At 59.1% G+C, this 17087-nt stretch overlaps 1 long non-coding RNA gene across 1 annotated transcript; it reads right to left on the reverse strand.

Annotated features, from left to right (window-relative positions):
- Positions 1 to 6972: 6972 nt before the first annotated feature.
- Positions 6973 to 16887, reverse strand: LOC132662125 (uncharacterized). Its single transcript, XR_013550296.2, has 4 exons — positions 15963 to 16887; positions 15117 to 15201; positions 12502 to 12657; positions 6973 to 10017 (listed from the first exon to the last, which is right to left on the reverse strand). It is a non-coding gene; the product is annotated as an uncharacterized LOC132662125 (long non-coding RNA).
- Between the last annotated feature and the right edge of the window lie 200 nt (positions 16888 to 17087).

Consider the following 17087-nt stretch of genomic DNA (forward strand, 5'->3'; position numbering starts at 1 on the left):
GTCCTGCTTCCAGAAGAAATTACATCCATCAAGAGTCACGTTTAAGGGACTAGGTCAGGTAATGGGGACACAGTAATCATGGCATCTTTACTAAAAAAAAAAAAAAAAAAAAAAATGAAACAAGAAACCAGAAGCCTATTGAATGATAAACACACCACTGTGGCCTCAATTTTGTGTTTGTTTTTCAAGTATATCCACGTACAGAAACCCGGGGGCAAGAATGGCCACATGTCACAAGTGGTCACTACCCCTAGAGCCCGCCAGACCGGCTTCATTCATCAGTTCGTCATCAGGGATCCCTTCATTCAGTGAATCCTCACTGCTTCGGGCAAACATTCTGGAAAGTCCGTGGGCTCCCACCCTGAGGGTTCCGTGGCTACAAGTGCTGTTCGCAGCCCCAGGAACAGATGATGAGGGTCGGCTGTGGGTCGAGTGGCGCTCAAGGGCCCGGAGTAAGTCACCGGGGGCAGAGGCCATGAGCTGGAGCCAACCCAGTGGCCAAGCACCATAGCTGTGGCTCTTCCCCAGCCTCTCTGAGCCTCAGTTTCCCTGCCCGTGGAAGAGGTCGCAGCGGCCCCTGTCTGTGAGGGAGGGCGGCTGTGGGGTGGGAGAGGGCGGAGCCCGTGGCAATCTGGTCTCAGCCAGCACGGTGGTGTGGACAGCAGCAATGGGACGGCAGGCCGACCCTCTCAGAGACCGCAAACTGAGGAAATCTCCGCCCATTTCCTTCAGTCCTGTTGGCAACGGATGTCCTCTGAGTGTCGCGGGGCTGCGGTAACAAAGAACCCCACACCTGGTTGCTTAAAACAATAGAGACTGATTCTCTGACGGTCCGGAGGCCAGAGATCTGAAATCAAGGGTGGGCAGGGCCCCGCGCCCTCCGGACGCTCTCGGGGAGGGTCCTTCCCGTGCCCTACAACTTCTGGGGGCTCCGGACATCCCTGGGCTGCGGCCGCATTGCTCACATCTCTGCCCCAATCTCACGTGGTCTCTGTGTGTGCGTGGGTCTTCACCTCTGTCCTTTATAAAGACACTCGTTAGATTTGGGGCCCTCCCTAAGCCACGATGATCTCGTCTCAAGACCCGGACTTTAATTACATCTGCGGCAAAGACCCTACTTCCAAATAAGTTCACGTTCTGAGATGCGGTGGGTGTGAATTTGGGGGGGTGGAGGGACACGATTACCCCAGTCAAGACGGCCAGGCAGGGGTGGACAAGTGGTCCACTCCATGCATCCTGGAGTCAGGGAGGGACTCTCCTCTCCCGCTGGGCGCTGAGGCCCCCTCCTGGCCCACGGATGCTGTCGCCTCCAGCTCCACGGGTCCCCGTGGCCCATGGGGCGCACACGTGCCACGCTCAGCCCGGCCTGTTACTCCCGACCTCCCTCTAAGAAAGGAATCAGACAGACCCAGAGTGGAGGAACCCGTGAAAATGCCAGAGAGGTGCCGAGTGGAAATCACAGGGAAGGGCAAGTGTCCACAACATGCCCACCGCCTAGAAAGAATGGAGGTCCGCTGCATCAGGAAGGGAAATCAAGGCGGGCATCACGGCGTCGAGGAGCCTCGGGGGTCTTCCCTCACGGGAGAGCAAGGCTCCTCCAGGGGGGTCTGGTAGGTGAAGGTCACCCCAGGTGCCAAGCCGCCTGGGCAACGTGCTGGGGGCTGGGACACTGGATGTAGAGTGTCAGGGAGACAGAGGGAGAAGAGTGCAGATGGAGACCAGGCCACCATTTGGCCGGTGGGTGGGGACAGCATGGGGAGACGGGCCAGGAGGCGATGAGCCACGCTGCTGCCACCAACCTCCGGTCCCCGGCAGGGAGGCCAGGAGAGATGATCCTCCTTGGGGGACCAGAGTCGCCTGCAGCCGGGGTGGGGGTCCTCGAGCCGCTGGGCAGAAGGTCAGCACACAGGTCGCCTCCTGGAGACAGGTCCTGGCTCAGAGACATGGACCCCGGTCACACGCGGAGCACGGCCACGACAAATATTTCACCGGGAGACCCTCCAGGAGGGGGAGAAATGCCCAAAGCTCCCTTTGTCCTAAAACGTTAATGTCCAATTTTAAATTGGGTCGGGGGACGGAGGAGGGGAAGAGAGGAAGGCGGGGGCGGGGAGCCATCACTGGGCATCATTCATAAGCCACACACTGGGCCCTTCATCGGGCCCCAAACTCACCCTTGTGGCTTTACGCAAAGATTTATTGAAGCCCCAGCATGGGCTCATTTATTTTCCTCCAAACCGATTTGAAAAGACCGTTTGCATCTGCCCTGGAGGGGGAAAAAAAACACAACAAAATGTGCCTATTTGGCAAACTTTGTTTGAAAAATCTGCTTGTCCCCAAAGAAGCGACTGCGTGTTTCGTCGGGGCCAGGGGCTGTGCGTGTTGGGGAGGGGATGGTTGGGGTTCGGTCCTTCCCTATCATCTGCTGGCCAGAGAAAGCATCCAGAGAGCACAAACTCAGACATCCTTTCTTGCATAAAGGCTGTTACACTGGGGTCTTTTGCTCCAAGATCAAGCTCTCCTTGGGGCTTTATGTAGCCCCCCATAGGGGCAGCTGTGCCCGGGCAGCTGTGAAATGCAAAGAAAAGTGGAAAGCTGAGTGGGGGAGGAAAAGGCAATAGGAATGTCAAACATCAGCTGACCTGGAGAAAGGGTGACAGTTCCATTTACTCTCCCCAGAAAAGAGAACGAATCCGTGAATCCACTCTGCCTCTTCTTCCTATCCATAATATACAAAGAGTTCTTGTAAATCAACAAGAAAAAAAAACCACATTAATGGAAGAGCGGGCTAAGGATACAGTTGGGTAATTCATCAAAGGAAAATAGGGTCCATAAACACAAGGTAACAGAACGTTGAATTTTGTCAACGATCAAAGAAATGCAACGTCCCGCATAGACGGCAAAAGTGCCATTTTGCTCTTAGCGCACTGGCCAAGGCGCGGAAGAATGTTAACCCCAGGCTGGTGAGGGCTGGAGAGCGGAGGCACAGCCGCGGGACCTAACGTGGGTCCCCCCTCACCCCTTCCCGGCCACACGCCTCTCCAGCCCAGACCCGGGCGTGCTCTCTGACCTGCCTCACGTCTAGGACTCGGGATCGTGCCCGGGGGGTTGGCTCCGGGGGTCCAGGTGCCAAGCCTTATCTAAGCAAGCGAGAATGGCTCGTCCCCGCGGCCTCCAGCCCTCAGCACAGGCAGCCGGGCGGGCAGAATGTCGCGGCTGCGAGCCTCTCCCGGACGGAGCGTCCGCTCCTGGCCTCGTGGCGGCAGAGACGCGTGCTGGAAGCGGGGGGTGGGAGCCCCGGGGAAGAAACCAGCTGAAGGTCAGGAAGCCCAGGCAGTCAGGACCTGCCTTCTGGACTGAGGAGCCTGCTCGCTGGGGGCCGATGAGCAGAAGCAGGCTGGGGTTTCCCCCCAAAGCAGACCGGCTCCCAGACACCTGCAGCAGCCTCGGCCCGCTAAACCCGGAGTCGCCCATGCCTGGAAAAGTGAACTCAGAGCATCGGCCTGGAAGGTCCCCCGGAGAATGCCCTGGCCGCCAGGTGGGGAAACTGAGGGCGGAGGTTCACCCATTAGCTCTGGATGCTGGTGCACACAGAAGGCCCCCGACACTTGCTCGTCGAATGAGTGTGTTGGTTGCACCTTCCCTTCTCCCCCACTAGGGGGATGGCGGTCTGCTTGCCTCTGAACCCCCCTCACCACCTCTCCCCAGTGCCTAGCACAGGGCCCGTATACAGGAGGCGCCAAAGCTGCCTGCTGACTGCGGAGTCCTGGTGAAGGGAGCCACACGTGGCCAGAGCCCCTGGCCACACAGCGGGACCTTCAGGGGGGTCTGCAGCACCTCCCGCAGCCCCACCCGGGTCCCAGCACCGTCCCCCGGGACACGTGTCTGCAGGAGAGCATAATTATTTCTTTTCAAGGGAGGACTCTGCCATCAAAAGATGAACGGATAAGACGCGGCCCATCCCTACACTGGAATATTATCCAACTTACGAAGGAAGGAAGGGAATTCTCACACAGGCTGCACCACCCAAGAACCCTGAGGACATTGTGCTGAGTGAAAGATGCCAGTCACAAAGGACAGACCCTGGGACTCCGCTCATATGAGGTCCCTAGAGCCGTCAGATTCCATGGAGACGCAGAGCCATCCCAGGGGCTGCGCGGTGGGCCCGGGGGGCCGTCCCTGCCTCGTGGGTTCAGAGATTTTGTCGGGGGATGACGAAAATCTCCGCGTAGGTGCTGGTGAGGGTCACACGGCACGACGGATGTATCTGACGCCACTGGGTTGACACTTACAAATAAAGTGAGAAACATGAGGTTATGTTGCATTTAACCACAATTTGAAAAAAAAACAAAAAGAAAAAACAAAAAACACCAGCTCGGGCTCCAACGGGTCCTGCATGCGAGCTACGCGGCTGCGAGCGAGCTTCTCGGCCCTCCCCCGCCCGTGTCCCGTGTGTGCCGTGAACATGACCGTGGTGCCTCCCTCCCTGGGTTCCGGTGGGGCTGCCTGAGCAGGTGCGCACTGAGCGTCGCATCCGATGACTGTGGCGGCCCCTCCGCGGCAGCCAGGATGCCCTGGACGTGGGCCCCCAGGGCCAAGACTCAGTCCTGACCCCAACTCTGGGACCTTTTGTTCCGTGCCTCTGGGCCTCGGTTTCTTTGTCCGTCCAATGGGAGACCTAGCGTCCGTCCCGGCAACCTCCTGGGGGAGGCAGGAGGTACCAGAGACACTGCTGCTTTTGATAAAGAGCTTCAAGACCGGGTATGGGACTTCCCTCAGGGGGTACGGCTCCCCTGATTCCAAGAGAGCTCAAGGCAGGGACCTCCGCCAGCAGGCCGTGACCTCATCTTTATTCGTCTGACCCACTGCCTCTTCCCTCAGACCAGCAGCTACTTAAGCCCAAGTAGCGTGTCTGGTTCACCTCTGTTTTCCCAGTCCCTGGCATATAGTCGGTGCTTAATGAGTGTTGGTTGCATAATAAATGCCTCTCTTGGCTGAACCGTTCTACCCCAGACTCAAAAATGCTATGAGGTTGACGTGGAAGCCGAGAGTTCCCGAAGAGCGTGTCCCTTCCCGCCACGGGGACGGCGAGCTGAGAAGGGGCATAAAGGAAGTGTTTCACGTGCCCTCAGCCCCCAAGAAGGGCCAAAAGGGAAGGGCGCTTTCTTTGGGCTGTGTTTCCAGACGCTAACGTCATGTCACTGTGCCTCCTTTTCCTCTGTTCTCCTCAGCCCAGAGAAGGACCTTCTTTCAGAAAAAATGATGTAAAAGGGGGGAAGGAGCAGAAGGAAGGAAGGAAGGAAGGAAGGAAGGAAGGAAGGAAGGAGGAAGGGGAGGGAAGGGGAGGGAGGGAGGGAGGGAGGGGAAGGAGGGAGGGAGGAAGGAAGGGGAAGGAAAAGAAAGAAAGAAAGAAAGAAAGAAAGAAAGAAAGAAAGGAAGAAAGGAAGGAAGAAAAAGAAAGAGAGAAAGGAAAAGAAAGAGAGAAAAAGAGTGAGTCAAGGAAACCAGAATGAGCTAAAAGGCCCTCCCATGAACATGTGTTTCCCTGTATTATTAAAACACTTTGTCTTTACAACTCAGAAAATTAAAAACCTCTATAAGAGCCAGGCCGTCCACATCAGTATTCATGACATCTGTCTTTCCCCATAAAACGCCCTGAATGAAAGCCCCCCAGCAGAAACCGACTCTCTCCTCCCGGCGCTCTCTCTTCCCCCCTTCAAAACAGATTGGGAGACAGATGATTGCATTGTTTCCTCGCATTTCCATCTGAAAACTCCCCTCCGTGTTGGCCACTGGGTGCCCCTATTAAGGCCCGGGCACCACGGGGCCACGTGGGCTCGCAGAGCCTCTGTCTCCCTGGGGCCTTTCCATCGGAAGAGGAAAAAGAACCAGGCAGACAAAGGTGCGGGACATAAATTAAGCCCCAGCTTTTTAAGTTCAAACTGAATTTTCTTTATTTTTCCACAGCTGTCAGAGGAACCGGGTAGAAATCCAGTAATGCATGTTTAATGTATTAAAAAAAAGGAGGAAAAAAAAAAAAAAGCCAAATCGTCCACTGCGAACGTTCCGTCCGCCGACTTGCATTGGGGACATTATTTCGGGCCAGTGAACTCCGAACAAGTCAAGTGTGGAGACGTGGACTGGGGCCAGAGACCCCCCACCGGTGGCTGTCATATCTGCTGAAAGCCACTTGTCATAGGCAGCCAGGGGCGGGAGGGGGACAGACATCTCTCAGAGCAAGAGGAGGGCCACCGCGGCCGCCCGCTTCTCCGAGGCCTGCTGGTGGGCGCGCTGGCCAGGTCAGCCGGACCGCAAGGCGCGTGGACCCGCCACCAGGCCCCCGCCACGCTGGGCTCTGCCTATCCCTTTCCATGCGCTCCCTTGGCCCGTGGGGAGGCCACCCCGCGGGGAGGTAGGCCTGTTGGGAGCTGTAGGTGGCCCGGGGGAAGGCCACATTGGGGCTCCCGGCCACCCAAGAGGAGCAGGAGGAGGAAGAGGAACCAGGGGCACCAGGGGCCGCCAGCCGGCAAGGATCCTGGTCACGGTGCCACACGGCGCCCTTCGTGGCGGTGGGGACACCCCAGCCAGCCGGTCCTCGCCAAGCACTCGGCCCTCTGAGCCCAAGCTCAGTCTCATCCCCCAGGGGAGAGAGAGAGACCCATGGGGACACCCCTGGGGTCACCGCCTCCTCAGGGACATCACTACGCATCAGGGTACCCCCCCCCCACGCCGCCACCGTGCAGAAGAGTGGCTCCCTCCTGCCACTTTCGAGGCGATTTCCCGGCACAGACCAGCCCGGTGTCCCCAGCAGCACGGTCAAACGATTCCACAGAGAGGAGCTCTTCCGGCATGAACCCACCTTCTGGAAACAGGTTTGGGGAGGCTAAGGGGCCACCTAGAGCCGGGATTGGACTCACCCGCATCCCTGACTGGCTCCCTTCGGCACGTTCCCCCCCCCCCCCGGAAATTAGGCGACACAGCGTGCCCCAGACGTCTGTGCCACCGGCAGTCCGCCTGTCCGGACTCGTGGGGTGCCCCCTGCCCAGCACCACACTTCCAGCCGAAATTTTTCCGGGGCCACGTGCAGCCCAGCCGGCCCAGGCCAAGGGCAGCGGTCCTAGAAGGCCCCGGGCTTCTGCTGTCTTCTGATCCCGTGTCGCCACCTGTAAAGTGGCTGAAGGCCCCTCGGGCCGCCCGCTCCCCAGGGTCACTGTGGTTCCGATGAGCAAAGTAGAAATCTCTAGAAAATCGCCAAGTGCTCCCCGAGGCTGACCCCAGAGCACCGAAAAGCAAAGGCCTGCACGCCCCCAGGCTCTGCCCTACTCCCAGACCGCCCAGCAGGGCCTCCGGGTCTGGGCAGAAGGGTCCTTTCTAACAGAACTTCCGGCTCTAAAATTCTATTCTCCTGTGTCCACACTTAACGGGACCCCAAAGGGGCCACTTGTTGCCGGGTCATTCCCATGGGATTAAGGGGTCCGCTCGGTTCCACTTGAACGTATTCTGTGAGCGAGCCCCGTCGTGGCTCGGGTCCTGGCGCCGGCCTCCCTCAGAACGCCTGGGGGTCTCAGCCAGAGGCTGGGACGAACGGCCCCCCACACAGGCCAGGGCATCTCGAAGCCAAACGTCAGAGGCGCGTGAGGGAGAGCCGCGCTCAGCGCCCTCCGAGGCGGCGGCCACATGGCTCAGGCCACGTCCACAATTCCTGGTCACAGGTGCTGACCCCGGGGCCTCCCCCATGCAGCCCACCCCAGCCATTAGGGGACCCCGGTGGCATAGAGCTGCACAGCCGAGTCCCATTCTGGGGTCACGGAGCTGCGGCCAGGATGAGGAAGGGTGGTCTTTGGGTAGCCGGTGGGAGAAGACCGAGCCGTGAGGTCCCGCGGGCCTGACGGGGGTGGGGTTTGAGGATTCGGCTCCAGTGACGTGCCTTTCAGAGGCTCTGTCTCTTCCGTAAAGTCACTCGATGGTGCCCCTTTTCCAGAGGGCTCTTGGAATTCGCCTGATCACTGGGTCCGTCCAAAGCAAGACGCGGGATCATCGCCACAAAGGATCTGTGAGACTCTTCCTCTTTCCAGCCACACCCGCCGTCCCCATCCCTGGGACACCGGCCTGCTTTCCATCTCGGTAGTCCTGTTTTCCAGAATGTTATGTAAGTGGAATCCTTCGGTGTGGGAGCTTTCGAGATGGGTTGCGTTCACTCAACCTGACACCTCTGAGATCTGTCCTGGGCCCATCTGGGTCCCCACCAAGGTCCGCATGATGGAGCCCTAACTCCCAGAATGTGTGTTCGGAGAGAGGGTCTTTCAGGAGGCGACTGGGCTACAACCAGGCCGTCGGGTGGGCCCTCGTCCAGTGGGACTTGTATCCTTGTAAGAAGGGGAGAGTTGGACACACGCGGAGGCCCCCCAGAACGCACGCGCAGGGACCGTGCGGGACGAGGTGCGGGCCGGCCGTCTGCAGGCTAAAGGGAGGCCCTGCGGACACTTTGCTCTTGGACTTCCGGCTTCCAGAACTGGGAGAGGACGAACTCCCGCCGTTCGAGCCGCCCTCTCTGTGGTATTTTGTTACAGCAGCTGGAGCGGGTGAAGACAAGATCCACCCAAGTGGTGTGAAAAGCCTGTTCGTTCCTTCATGTCGCTGAGCAGGGTCTCGGGGCGGGCCGGCGTCACGTTTCATGCGCCCGTTCGCCTACTGTGGAACATTCCGGATGTTTCCAGTTTGGGGCCATTACAAATAAGTCCTCGGTGAATACTGGCGGGGGGGGGTGGGGGGAGGCGGGAATCCCCATGCAGTGCCTGGTGCAGAGTCTGTGCGCCCACACGTGCTTGCACCTCACGCACACGCAAATACACACACACACACACGCGTGCACACTCTCGTCACCGCTCCTCCCTTGGATGAAGGACCCGTTGCTGTATTCGCGGGTTGCTTGAAGTCTATGCTGAGGTTTGTCTCCGAAGGCAAGTCTTTTAGCAAAAAAGAACCCCCGGGCCTGCCCTCCTCCCCCTAAGCTGGCATTCCTCCAGAAATCTCTTCCTGCGCCCCCACCCAAGAAGGAATGTCACGCTGGAGTTGAGAATGTTCTAGAGCAGGTCTGGTCATAAAGTCTGACCGTTCAAAGTCCTGGTGCTGTTTGAGGCCAGCTGACGATAATTGCTTTTCTGAATGACACTTTTAGAGGCCAAGTGCAGGGCTGGGGGCTGTCAGAACCGAACGGGGCCAGCAAAATCAACCCCGTGGGTCCTCCCCGGAGAACAACAAGGGGGCCTCCAGCCCCAAGCCTGTCCTGCCGCTGGGCCGGGAGACCCCCGTGCCCTGAGACAATAACAGCACCTGCCGGGCCCTGCTCTCCCCGGGGAGCCCCCGGCCCGTGCCGGAGGCCGGGCGCCTGGCATGAGGCCTTCATTGTTTGCCTCCCTCGCTCTCCGGGGCTTCTCCACGGAGTGACAGGGCAGCCCCAAAGGTCACCTCCAGGGCGCTCACAGGGGGTTCCCGGGCATCTGTCTCAGGCCGTGGGCAGCAGGAGAGGGGCCGGCCCAGGCCTATTGTTTGGGGCGTCACCCGACGGGAGAGGGGCCCATTGTCCCGAGGCAATCTGCCACACTCCTGCCTCCCCACATCGTCCAAGAAAAGGGGAGACCGCCCCGGACACGGCCGGGAAGCCTCAGTGACACGCACAGACCAGCAACCCTGTTTCCCGGTGCACGGCCTTTCTCGGTACCCCCGCGCTGTGTCCCTTTTTGAAATTCAGAAACAAAACCCCATGAATCCTAAGTCCCTGCTGACCATGTTGCAGCTTCCGAGCGGGACCCTGTTAACCTAAATTTGCTTGAACGGAGACACTGTGAAGGCCCACCCGCGTGTCCGCGCCTGACCTGACGTGGTGTCTCGCACGCCTGTCTTCCCGGCTCTCCGAACCATCCACGGGGACGCGGCTGCTGACCATTTCTCGCGTGAGGCCGGAAGGTCCCGTGATGGAACGGCCAAGGTTCCTCCCCTAATAAGTCTTGACAATGCTCTCTGCGGCCAAAAAAAGAAAGAAAAGACACCTCATTTTTCACAAACGCCGCTACCAAGGAGATGAGCCAATCGAGCATACAATGGAGCCCCCATAATCCTCGACTGGTATCAGCCCAGACAGTCCTGGGCCAAAGCTTGAGGCTTTTGGCCGCAGACCCAGGCTGGTGTTTCAGCACCGTCCAAAAAGTCTGCCGGCAAGAAAAGCCAACGTGGGGTCTCTCTCCCCGCGTCTCAGGTGAGCCTCCGTGGCCTGCATCGCCCCAGGCGAGAGGAACAAAGCCCTGAGGCAGAGGCCAGCTGGAGCGAATGCCTTTATTCCTCCCAGCCCGAGCTGTGTGGATCTTGATTCAACACAGCAAGCGGAGATACGAAAGCGGAGATTGCAGGATTGTGCCAGGGGGTGCGTGGCAAGGGGAAATCTGTGCACTGTGAGCCTTAAGAGCTAAAAGGCAAGTCGTCATCTGCATGTGCGCATAGGGGTTGCAGGGTCGGGCTCTAAGAGGGACCACACCTCCACACCTTAACCATGAGCCACGAGGACCCCTCGGCGGGGTCCTGGGGACAGGGCCCGGCGCCTCTCCTTCTCCCCGGGATCCAGCGTAGGCTCCCCCTTTCCGAGTGCTCGATTGTTACTTGCAAGAAAGGATGGAGAAGCGGAGGAAAGGAGAAATGCAGGAATAGAGGGATGGAACGTCAGAGGGTGGAGGGATGCAGGGATGCAGGGATGGGGGTTGGAGGGATGCAGGGATGAAGGGATGGGGGTTGGAGGGATGCAGGGATGGGGGTTGGAGGGATGCAGTGATACAGGGATTGGGGTTGGAGGGATGCAGGGATGAAGGGATGGGAGTTAGAGGGATGCAGGGATGGGGATTGGAGGGATGCAGGGATGAAGGGATGGGGGTTGGAGGGATGCAGGGATGGGGGTTGGAGGGATGCAGTGATACAGGGATCGGGGTTGGAGGCATGCAGGGATGAGGAGATGGGGGTTGGAGGGATGCAGGGATGAAGGGATGGGGGTCAGTGGGAGGAAGGGGAGGAAGGCCAGAAGGTCGGACAGCACGCATGCAAAGTTTACACAATGTGCAACTGCACCCCCTTCTTTGAGGGACCCCCGAAGCGAAGGGTGACTCCTCTGAAGCTCTGGGAAGGGCCCACTGCAGCCCGCTGGCCACGGTAGCGACCGCTCACCCTGCCGGCCGCCCCCTCCCCTGGTCCCTTAGCCTGGAGGACCCTCCGGCAATCACCCTGCCGTTGGTGCCCTCGCCCACATCGTCCGGCCGACTCGGCTGCTGCCTGCCTCCCAGGTGTCCCCTCTCCTCCTGGCCAAAAGAGCCCCAGTTTCGCCCAGCTGTCGGCTGTGCTGCGCCTCACGGGCCGAAGAGCCCGTCAGTCTCACCCGCCCGGCATCGGGCCCGGCGTGAGACACGGCCCTGACCAGCGTGACGCCGGGAAGGCTCATGAATCTTGCCGGTGAAAGAAAACGTCACGCGGAGGTGTCCCTTCCCCACTGCAGACACCGCCACGTAGGGACGTGGTGCCAGACGAGGCCACCACCCCCCTGCACCCAGATCCCCGACATCAAGGGGCTTCTGGATCAGCCGACCCTGCCGCCGTCCCCCTTCCTGCAGACGGGTCCGGTGTCCGCATGGGGGCCGCTCAGCTTAACACGGAGGGGGGCCCCTAAAAGATAGGGACCACGACTCGAGAAGGCAGTGCACCACTGGGCCAAGAGCACGGCCACAAGAGAGCCTCGGGCGCATCGGCCGCTTCCCAGGACTCGGACGTCACTCCCGCCCCAGCTGGGCGTCCCCAGAGAGGTCACTCCGCCGCTCTGTGCCTACGTCCCCTGAGTGTGCAAGATCAGTGGCGTCTGCTTCATGTGGCTTTTGTGAGTGTAAATGAGACAAGAAACGTCACAAAACCGGCACACACTTAAAGCTCCCTGAACACACAGGCCGCGGCTGCAGAAGTCCCGTCACCCCGCGGCTAGCCGCAAGGCTGCCCGTGGGGTGAGCAGGGGGCGGTGCGGGTACCCTCTCCCCCTTCTGCCCGAGCAGCTGCATCTGGTTTATGTCGGGGGTCTGCGTGCGCTTGGGTGTGAACGAGAGCTCTGATGCTCAATGAAGTTTGAAAGCCCAGGTCCCCAAGGCCTTCCCGCCAACGGCCTGGGACTCTGACCGCCACTTGCCTTGGGCCTGGAAACAGGCCTAACGCTCTCCAGGCGCACGGAATCAAAGCCCCTCTGTCGAGCACACATTTTCCAAGCGCTTGGAGGGTCTGGGAGGTCCTGGGAGGTGGTGAGGACGGGAGGTTTTAATCGGCCCTCCCCTGGGCCAACACCACCTCTTGAGAAGGAGCCGCTCAAAGAGGGTACAATTTCCCAACCCGGGGAGGGCATGTGTTTAATTAAGATCCATAAAAACGCAACCGGCCGAGCGAGAGAGCCATTTCATCTTTCACGGTCAATACGGGTGTGCGTCTTACCTGGAAAAAGTGGTTTATGCAGAAAGAATTTCCCAAATGGGTTCCATATGCCTGCTTTCCCCCAAGCGGGGCCTTCCACGGGGGTTGGGGAGGGGGGGCTGGGACGCGAGCCCCCCTAGACGCTCGGCCTCAGAGCACACCCTCCGGCAGCTGCCGCTGTTTAAACAGAAGACGTCATGGGGAATGATATACAGATTCCGCAGACTGTCTCGTCCAGGGGAAATTGCTCCTGGAGCCAGCTCCGTCTCAGGTGAGCCACGGGGAACCGCTGGGAGTGAACTGTTCAACCCTCCGAGGGCCCTGACCCAGAGAGGGCCCCTCGCACAGACCGTTTATTGCCAATTACTCCGTGGCAGATCAAGGCCGTGAGCACGGGCCCAAGACACTTGGGACCCCAGCGATAGAAGGGGCAAAGGAATGTCTGGCTGCATCCCACACACGGGACCCCGCCAGGTCCCAGAGACGGGACGCGACGAACGCAAGGCCACAAATCTAGGAAGCCACAGAGGGTGTTGTGCCTTCAGGTTCCCAACTGAAGGCTAAAACTCAGTCCGAGGGGCATAGAGGGGAAAGAGGGCGAGGGGGCTGTCCTAAACACTCACCCCTCCCACTACTCAAATGTCACCTCCTCCAAGGGGCCTGCTGGGGTGCCCCTCCCATCACATGGCTCTCTGGCTCTTCCCTCTGTGACATGATATTATGGATTTATCAGTTTACTTATTCACTGGCTTCATCCTCACTAGGACTGATTCCCAGGAGAGCAGGGATCACGTTTATCTTGCTCACTGTGGTATGCCTGTGCCTAGGACAGACCTTAGCAGGTAACAAGTGCTCGGTTCATCATCACATCATCACCACCACCATCACCATCACCATCATCACCACCATCACCACCATCAGCATCAGCATCATCACCTCCATCACCATCACCATCATCACCACCATCACCATCATCATTATCACCAGCATCATCACCTCCATCATCATCACCATCACCACCATCACCATCACCATCACCAGCATCATCACCTCCATCATCACCTCCATCATCATCACCACCATCACCATCATCACCTCCATCATCATCACCATCATCACCACCTCCATCATTACCTCCATCATCACCACCATCACCACCATCAATCATCATCACCACCACCATCACCTCCATCATCACCATCATCATCATCACCTCCATCATCACCACCATCACCACCATCACCATCAATCATCATCACCAGCATCATCACCTCCATCATCACCTCCATCCTCATCACCACCATCACCATCACCATCATCATCACCTCCATCATCACCTCCATCATCACCACCATCACCACCATCAGCATCATCATCATCACCACCATTATCACCTCCATCATCACCTCCATCATCATCACCATCATCACCACCATCACCATCATCATCATCACCTCCATTATCACCTCCATCATCACCTCCATCATCATCACCACCATCACCATCATCATCATCACCATCATCATCATCATCATCACCTCCATCATCATCACCATCATCACCACCATCACCATCATCATCACCAGCATCATCACCTCCATCATCACCTCCATCATCATCACCACCATCACCATCACCATCATCACCATCATCACCACCATCACCATCATCATCACCACCATCATCACCTCCATCATCACCTCCATCATCATCACCACCATCATCATCATCATCATCACCATCATCATCATCACCATCATCATCATCATCATCACCTCCATCATCATCACCATCATCACCACCATCACCATCAATCATCATCACCACCATCATCACCACCATCATCATCACCACAGCCTCCACCATCACCAACATCATCATCACTCCCATCATCACCACCATAAACCATCATCACCATCACCATCCGAATACCAGTAAGAGTTAACCTACACTGAGTGCCCGCCAGACATTGTTCCATGGGCTCTCCATAGGTTGACCATGGTACCCCCAGTCCTGTGAAATAGAACTGTATATTTACCCTCACAGGCGAGGATTCTGAGGGACAGGGCTTCAGAAGCTTGCCCAGAGTCAGACTACTCCCAAAGGGCAGTGCTGGGATATCCTTGAATTGACAGAAATGGCCCCAAGGTTGATGGCCCAGCCTCTGTGAATGGCGTGAGGGCAGCCCTCTGCCCTGACGCTTCATTTCATCTCGCAGCAAATGACAAAGTAACTACAGTTGTGCCCATTCTACAGAGAAAGAAACCAGGGCAGGTGGAGGTCTGGCCACTTCCCCACCGTCACCAAGTTCTATGACTTCCACTGGCCCCACAACCCCCGGCGATGAGATCCCGGCCGCTAGGGTTTCAGCAGACGGCAGAGTCAGCTGCCCACCTGGGGCTCAGCTGCACCGGCTGCCCGGCTGCCCCAGGCCGCCCCTCTGCACCCCAGCCCTTCCCCTGTCCTCAGCCTGTCTTGCACACGCACGGCCGTGACTCTGCATTCCGTGGTCCATCGCCAGCTCTGAGGGACCCCGATCTCTCACTGCGGGGACAGGCCCCACCTACCGTGGGGCCTCTGAGGGTGAGTCTCCCCGTGAGCCATCATTCCCCCCTTCGCTTCCACCCGCTGCGCACCGGCCGACGCCCACGCTGTGTAGACCCAGGAACCACCCAGCCGGAGTTCCGGATGACGTCCCGACGGAGGCTGTGGCTTCAGAATCTGGGGAAGAGGATGCAAAGCAAAGCATTCAGGGCGGTCCTCAGAGAAGACCTCAGCCAGCGTCTGGAGACCTGACCTGAACTGAGCCGGGGTCCGTCTCCAGCTCTGAGCTGCCTCAGTTTCCACATCTGAGCAAAGTGGTCGGACCCCACCACCACACAGCTCACACCCGCCCCAGGGTCTGGACCGTGCGCTGCATGGCTTCGGGTCGGGGTTTTAACTGTCAAACGGCCTCAAGAACCCCTTCAGGTGTTTGAAACAGAAATGTACGGGGAAGGTGTGTGGAGCGGTTTTAAAAACAGGTCTATTCTGGGGCCTTTCTTCGGGATTTCCGGGCAGACCGCCAGCTTCTCTTTCCAATTAAACGCCCCATTTGGCCGGCCGGGGGGCCCTGGGAGGAAACGAGATGCCTGCTACCGGGGCTGTCTGGATACAATTTGGGGGACAGGAGATCTCACAAGCCCGGGGCGGGGGTGCACGTGAGATGCGTTCCCCGCGAGGTCCCCGGAGAGGAAAAGGACCCGCGCAGGGTCTATGGAAGGACACGGTCCTGGAGCAGCGGGGGGCTGGGGGCTGGGGGAGGGAAGGCGTGAGGAGGGTCACCGACAGACAGCATCCCGGCCGAGGGGTCAGTGAGAGCATAGGTCCTGCCGTCCCGAGGCCCCTCTCCCAACGCCCGCCTTGGGGGACGTTGGGAGCCACAGCTGAGGAGGGGAGCGATGGGCCACCCATCGGAACGGCTAACCCTGTCCCGAGCTCACCGACCCAGAACTCCAGATGCTTCCCGTGGCCGCGAGAAACCCCTGGAGGGGACGCCGTCTGCGGATGGGGAAACCGAGGTTCGGGGCGACCGCATCCGCCAAGGGAGGCCACAGCCTGGCAGGACCCTCCGGCCTCCACCTGGCCGGGGAGTCCAGAGGAGTCTAGAAGCGGCGAGCGGGCAGAGAAGCGTCCCAGGCAGGCCGCTCGAAGAAGGCAGCGAAGCGCGCGTGTGCGCACACGCGTGTGCCAATGTCTGAGCACATCTGCACATCCGTGTACTAGTCGGGACGCGCCTTTGAAGAAAAAAAAGGAATGAAATGACTATGAGCATAAGCCAGGTGCCTGGAAAGGAAACAGAGGGAAGATGAAAGGCAGGAGGCCCTCCCCTGCCCCCCCCCACCCCCCCCTCCACGCCCCCTTCCGGAAGCTTCCGTGGGGCCAGGGCCTGCCGATGGCTCCCATTTGTGGAAGCCGGCCCGCTGGAGCCGCCGCGGCAGAGGGGACACGTCGAGCGGGGGGCCCGTGACCCGGACGTGGCTATCTGGGCCCACGATCTGAGTACCAGATGGGCCCTGTCCCACTCCCTACAAAACAGGAAATCCGTCTAAAAGGCAAGACGAGTGGCCGTGCCTGCCTCCTTCCCATCTGCCGCCGTGTGCGAGCACCTGGGCTGTCACCAGCGCGCGCTGATTGATTCTGGGCATTTATGGCCGAGGGCCCGTTATCAGCCGTGCTATCAAAGGCTTGGGACCGGCTTGACCCCAGCAGACATTCCAATATGCCGCGCCTCCGAGACATGTCAAGCTCTCTAATTCAAGGTGACAGCGATACGATTTCGTGTCAGGCCCAGAGAGACGGCTTCCTGTTTTGCCAACGACTTGCGCCTGATTTCAAGGCAAATTCGAGATAACTCGGAAACGTCGCCCCCCCCCCCCCTGCTCCCCCTCCCGCTCGCAGGCCGAGGGCCCGCCAGGCCCGGCTCGCGGCCTGGGGTTTCACCTCCTAGGCCGCAGCTCAGATCGGAAGCCGTTGGGAAGGCCGCCTCCCCCCAACCCCACCCCCACCCCACCCCCCGCCGCCCGTGCCGGGGCGGGGAGACACCGAGTGGACAAGCAGGCTTCCGT

The sequence above is a fragment of the Panthera onca genome, chromosome D1 (assembly GCF_046562875.1).
Source record: "Panthera onca isolate mPanOnc1 chromosome D1, mPanOnc1 haplotype 2, whole genome shotgun sequence".
NCBI lineage: Eukaryota > Metazoa > Chordata > Mammalia > Carnivora > Felidae > Panthera > Panthera onca.